Raw genomic sequence first — 7,520 nt, forward strand, 5'->3', positions numbered from 1 at the left:
TATTATGTATTTATTATATACATACATATATATATATATACATATATATACATATATATATATTTGTGTGTATGTGTGTATATTATATATATATATATGTATATATATATATATATACACACACACACATATATATAGGTGTGTTTCCATAGGATTCTTTTTGTTTTAGATGAAAAACAAAAAAAACTGTTAATATATATATATATATATATATATATATTACACATATATATATGTATAAATATATATATGTACACATATATATAAATATATATATACATATATATATATATATATATATATATACATATATATACATATATATATACATTTGTGTGTATGTGTGTATATTATATATATATATACATATATATATATATATATATATATATATATATATATATATACACACATATATATATGTGTGTGTTTCCATAGGATTCTTTTTGTTTTAGATGAAAAACAAAAAAAACTGTATTCTTATGACAATAATAATGGCAAAAATTAAACACCCCTTCAAATCAAAAAAGATAACGGATAATTTTCAATTCAAAGAAAAGGAGAGAGAGAGAGAGAGAGAGAGAGAGAGAGAGAGAGAGAGAGAGAGAGAGAGAGAGAGAGAGAGAAAATTTCGATGCAAGGCTTTGAGTATAACTGAAACTATCCAATGCCAAAAGCTTTTACTTGTTAACGCAACACCGTGACAACTTATGGAGGTGGGGTGAGAGAGGCCATAAGGCCAGAGCGAAGAAAGCTTGGAGGACTAGGAAGGAGAGAGAGAGAGAGAGAGAGAGAGAGAGAGAGAGGAGAGAGAGAGAGAGATTAATTCTTTGCCATTAATATGAGAAGGACTTGAGACCGCACAGAAAGGTACTTTGACAGAGAGAGAGAGAGAGAGAGAGAGAGAGAGAGAGAGAGAGAGAGAGAGGAGAGAGAGAAGAGAGAGAGAGAGAGATAAAACTATTTACTACATTACGCTACTTACAGGATAGGATATATAAAGAACATTAGAAATTATAAGATATTACTTTAATACAAAGATTGGGAAAGGAATTGCCCATTAAAATACACCCCCCCCCAGCCCCCCCCCCCCAAAAAAAAAAAAAAACTTGTGGAGTATAGAATAATTATCATTGTTATTACCCCAAGTGCACGCTTACGTTAATACCAAACTAGCAAAAAGTATAAATAATTTCCTAATCAAAGTTTAACCGTAATAAAAGTAACACCAAGAGAAATAGATAAAAAAAGCTAATTAACAGCTGAAGAAAATAAAACAGGAAATAAGATCCACCAATAAAATAATCAATTTGATGCACTAGTGAAGGAGCTTCTTGATATTTACAGGGACCGAAGCAGGAAGTTCGAGAGTGACGAATTATCTAGCATTTAGTTATTATTCAAAACGTTGAGATTAGTGGAACCAGCCTAAAGAATATCATCTTCTTTCCTCACTAGGCTATTTTTCCCTGTCGGAGCCCATGGGCTCATAGCATCCTGCTTTTCCAACTAGGGTTGTAGCTTAGCTAGTAATAATAACCACAATAATAGCTGACTTCCACAAACTGATACTTATATCAACATTGTAAAAATAGAAGACTTCCTCAGATTACGCTAAAATAGGGGGACATGCAAGGTTCTAAACCAGGGGAGAACCCACGGTCAATGACCAGTAGCTGTCGAGAATGCTTCTCGAAGTAGCTACAATCGTGAGTTTTTATAGAATTCCGGTAGCCATATCTGGCGTGCTCAAGTGCGAAACTTTCCAGAATTGGTGGACCATGTTGCCACTTTCGTCCACAGACCCCACTTACGGCCTGCCTTGGGCAAGAGCCCGTTCTAAAACGAACAAACGTCCACAAAGACTAAGAGCAACTCTTGCAAGAAACTTAAGACGTATTTTTGGAGGTGGGTGGACTAAGGGGAATATTCTTTCCACCCTCTGATACTTCTCTAGGAATCACTGTACTGTATGCTATTACTGTTGGTTCCAGACTCCTGACACCTATTGTAAGATGCACTAACTCTTATTAATGTTATTTTAGATTATCTGGTACTATGACCAGGAACGAACTCTTCACAATAGCAGTCCGTTATTAATATTGTAATTACGACATGGCAATTTTCTTCCTTCTTGGAGACTATATATCACCCACTCTCATTTGCTCTGGACTCCTACGGTCAGTTTCAAGTTTCAAACCTGTCGACTCTTCCATAACATAGCAAGTGTTGTTGCCTTACAGCTCTGAATCTTCCTCTTCTATTCAGACCATACAAAGGAAAACATTTGCTTAACACAGACCCAGATAAAAAAAAGCAAATTTTGAAACAGCCAGTTTCTCTAAGTACAGGCAAATGAAACCAGAGAGAGGAGGAAGGCTTGAGGGGAACCTGTCAAGGTGAGCAGATCGAGAGGAGGCAGAGAATTAGATGACGAAATAAGGTGAAGGATAATATGGAGAGAAGACATTTGTTGGAAGAGGATGGAGAGAAGAGGTTTGGTGAAAGAGGATGACATTGGTAGAAGGCAACCAACCCCTGAATGTAGAGATAACGGTGAATGAAGTATAAGAATTTGAAAAGATACTTTTTACAAATAATTAATATTTCTGGTTTTGTTGAAGACAACCTCGTGAATATTTTACTTTATAAAAGTGTCTCAATTCAAAGCTGTATTATTTACCTTGATTACTTTGTCATATATGAGTGAAGTTTTCCCACTAAAATAAAAAATCCCTACTTACCTCGTCAACAAATATTTTCAGCATAATATCAATTTGTTAACGTTCTATACATCGTCTACCTACATTCTTTTCCAATCTTTCGAAAAGCAGTTAATATATTTAAACAACAATAGACCCAATATCTCTCTCTCTCTCTCTCTCTCTCTCTCTCTCTCTCTCTCTCTCTCTCTCTCTCTCTCTCTCATTTTTTCAATGCCTGGATTTAAGGAACTATGGGTCATATAGCCCGGGTTGGGGTCCGCAGTTGTACTATAAAATAAAAGTTAAAGTGGTTGGACAGCAAAATGGAGGATGGGAAACGGATGTAGAATAAAGCTAAAAAGGGGGTGCAGCTACGGACAGAAAGCACGATGCAGACCCGTTTTTTATGCTTACAATGGCGGTATGTCCTTCCTGTTTGGGTTATATATCACAATGAAATGCGTTCACATTCTCGCTAACCGCATGATAAAAAAATAAAACAATTGAAGGACTTTTAAAGGAGGACTTAATCCGAACAAATTTTTTTTCCTAATTAGGTCGAAGAAAAACGGGATTTATATTGAATGCCGTATTTCAAATGATCTAAATAAAAGATAAATTTTAGAAATTAAATGAAAATACAGTTACCTGAAAAAGTCCACAGAAGCAAGGAAGCAAGGGATGGGGAGAGAACCGACCGACCCTATACTGCAAGGAAGTGATGTAACACTCTCTAGCAGGATATCAACGGATAACGTTTATCATATCGATTAAGGAAATAATACGAAAGCAATATCACCAAATAATTTGTTAAAAAAAAAAAGTACATCGACGAAGTTACTTTTTTTACTAAACTATCTTCAATTTACTTTTCAACTCATATCTAAACTCGATGACGTTAGGTCATCTTTTCAGATGATTGCCCAAGACTCTTGAGTCGTTGCAATCAATTTCCAAAGACTTTTGAGTCGTTGAAATCCATTTCCAAAGGCTGTTGAGTCGTTGAAATCCATTTCCAAAGACTGTTGAGTCATTGAAATCCAATTCCAAAGACTGTTGAGTCGTTGAAATCCAATTCCAAAGACTGTTGAGTCGTTGCAATCAAATTCCAAGACTAATTAGCTGTTAAAATCAATTTCTAAAGACTATTGAGTTGTTGCAATCCATTTTCAAAGACTATTGAGTAGTTGTAATCCATTTCCAAAGACTATTGAGTAGTTGTAATCCATTTCCAAAGATTATTGAGTTGTAGCAATCCATTTCCAAACACTATTGAGTCATTGCAATCCATTTCCACAAACTATTAAGTTGTTGCAATCTATTTTCTGAGAATCCTGAGTCGTTGCAAATAATTTCCAAAATCTTTTGAGTCATTGCAATCAATTTCCACAGACTGGGTCGTTGCAATCAAGTTCCAAGAACTCTTGAGTCGTTGCAATCACTTCTTTTAAAACATTAGAAAGCCGGGCTTGGAGGCAGAGAAAGTTGGTGAACCGTTCAATTCCAGGACGACTGATCTCCATCAAGTTGATGAGGGAAGGAAGTAGAGCAATAACCTAAGGAGGTGGGGAGGCAGTGACCTGAGGAGAAAGACGGACTTTTTCTACTTTTCAATTCAATTTCATACAATTTATCGGTGGCTTTTTAAATGAATGCGTTACAACTGCTGTTCTCGATGACGTGACTACTGATTCGATTACTATCCCTTCTTGTGTTTCTTGTTTTATCGTTTTTTTCTTTCTCTACTCTTAATAAAAAAAAAAAAAAAAAAAAAAAAAAAAAAAAAAAAAAAAAAAAACTCAAGTACATCTCCCGTATACGAGCTTCTGCTTTTTGGCCATTCGAATTAATTCAGACGTCTTGAGGAGCCTACTTATATACACACTTGTGACTATATATAATCACCCCAATTTCGCCCAATTTCTTTGGACCATTTTATAAGCCAATTAGTTCATGGGGAGACCTCCTCCTGTATTTGGCAACCTTGTAATAATCTTTAAGCAACACCATTCATACACTACTTAAAAATCAGTATCTCTTACGTTACATGGTTATTAGTCTTCATGTAGATTGCCTAGCGCTGTGGACAGACAGACACAGGCTTTTGCAACATAACAGCTCATTGCCATGTGGAAGACTTTCCAAAGCCTAATGTGGGGTCCTCATATAACAAGAACTTCTGTTCCCCTTTGAATACTCATTTTCTTTCTTATGCTCTCGAAGCTTCCAAGAGCAGTCTTTGGGAACTTACTCTTTTCCTACTGCTAAATTTTGGAATTCTCTTCCTTTTTCTGTTTTCCTGACAATGCAGCCTTTTGAAGGAAGCAGGTTAAAAGTGTAATCCCAGTCAGACCTTGTTCTCTGAGATCTGGACAAGAATATTAACTTTTCCGTCCAAGAGCGGTTTATAAATATAAATATAAATACACACACACACACACACACACACACACACACACACATATATATATATATATATAGTATATATATATATATATATACACACATACATACATACATACATGCGGCGAAGAAATATAAACAAACATACATTTTTCAAAAATTTTTTCCATAAAATCTAAATGTAGATCACCCTTAGGGTAACCCGCTCACCTGGATGTTCCTGCCCTCCATCAGCCAATGCAAGTAGAATAAACAGACCTTGCGATGAGGGGGAGCGGGAAGTGGAGGGAAGGGGGAAAGGGTTCATGAAGCCCCAGGGGAGATCATCAGAAAGGGTAAAGGCAGGGGGAAGCTGGAATCGGGGGGTGGGGGGGTGGGGGAACTGATATAGATTCCAGAACAGGAACCATAGATTAGTTCAGTTCGAATGACTTTCTATTACAAGGGAATGCCGTAAAGCAATCTCCCGGTACCCTCCCATCCCATCCTTTACCACATCTAACACTCCATCCCGGGCCCCAGTGCCAGCCGTTCCCACCCTCCCACCCCCTCCAACACGCACACACACATACACGCGCGCATACACACATAAAAAAAGGAGTTCCCAAGTAATTTATTTTTTCCGCGCCTTTTCAAACCATTAATTCTTGGTGGAAAAAGTTTTGGTGAGATGGGCTTCTTGAGGCGATGCACAAGTGGGCGAGCAAGAAGAGGAGGATGAGGAAGTGGTAGAAGGAATAGAAAGGAAGTGTAAGAGCATAGGACAGAAGAAAGAAGATAAACAGTAGAAGGGGAAAGGAAATAAAGGAATGACTGGCGGATAGCAAGAGAAAAAAACGAAACGATGTAGACTTGAAGAAAATATTTAGTAGGAAATGCAAAGGGCAGAGCAACAGTTACTCCTGTATCCCAAATTATAAAGCAATATTTTCGTCTGTGATTTTTTTTTTTTTTTTTGGGGGGGGGGGGGGGGGGTTCCAAACCATTAAATCACAGAGCACCGTCCGCTCGCTGACCAAATTTAATATCTGCAATAGTTTGTGATTAGTCCGCGTGAGGGTTACTTTTAAGAAGAGCTGTACTTTAATAGTGTGCGCAAATGATTGAAATAACATAAATAACTACATCACAGCGATATGAATCCTCCAACTAATATTCTAAATATTTATTTAGCAAATTACCACTTAAACTGAGGCCCTTTGCGTCAATAGGCGTAGGAGGAGATGATGATGATGATGATGAAGAAAATGCTATACTTCTATATATAATAGAGAGAATGTGTCCCGCTATTTATATACTATAAATATATTTCTTTCTTATCACGCTGAGCGGCAGGGGGAGAGGGGGTACCCCGAGAGGTACACTCGGAAACCACAATCTCCCACAAATTGCCGAACCACCGGGTTGCAGCTAGGAAAGGGGGATGGGAAGAGTTGAATGTGTGTGTGTAGGTTACATATCTATCTAAGTAATTAATCGTCATTTTGACGGGTCGCGTACACTAGTTATGCAATAACGATATTGCCGTATTTTTTTTTACGATAAGATTGTAATGATGTATATGATAATGATAACATTCCTTTTAAATTTATTATACAGTAAAAAAAAATGGTTTAATACATCACACTGTTGATCGATTTCATTTACAAAACTGGGCCAAGCCCATGATTATGTTTACCCTCACCTACATGAACCACAGAGCCAATTATGTAAAGTACACTGACTCAACAGAAAAAAAAATATGTAATACTCTTCCAGTATATTTAATTCACCAAAGAACACTTTTCTTTTGTCGTAAAATAAGGAAATGTTTTTATTCTTATTTCAGCCTACGGATAGTATTCTATGTAAAATGGGTAGAAAATAAATTAATTCTAAGAAAAATGTAGGAGTATTTCTTAAAGTTCGTTTAAGATCGCTGGGAAGTAGAATCAAGGAGGAAAATTGTTTTAATTTAGTCAGCTAAGAATGGTTACCTACGCAGGTAATATATCTGATGATTATCCTAATTACATAAAGTATAGTTAAATTATCTTTATAACAGTTGTCAAAATAAGATAACGAAAGAAAATATTTTCTTTTTTCTTATTGAGTCGGGAGATAATGAGCAAAATCGCCGGGCCAGTGAGTCCCAGACCGTACCAATGTCGTCTAATCTATTGCAATATTCATGGTCTACATAGCAACATTAGAGACCTTTCAATTGCCTCTGGAGAGTATCATATTCTACCAAGTTCAGAAACTTTAGTTTCACAAAAGAGACACTCGTAAGAGCGGCTTATTCCAGGTTTTAAGAATAAATCAATTTGAAACGGAATGTCATACCTAGGGCAAGGGGGATGGAGGTGTAGGCTACTCCGTTTCTCAAAAGTCCTGCTATAAATATGGATGTCATTAGATTCAGGCCATAAA

The sequence above is a fragment of the Palaemon carinicauda genome, chromosome 3 (assembly GCF_036898095.1).
Source record: "Palaemon carinicauda isolate YSFRI2023 chromosome 3, ASM3689809v2, whole genome shotgun sequence".
In the NCBI taxonomy this organism is placed as follows: Eukaryota; Metazoa; Arthropoda; class Malacostraca; order Decapoda; family Palaemonidae; genus Palaemon; species Palaemon carinicauda.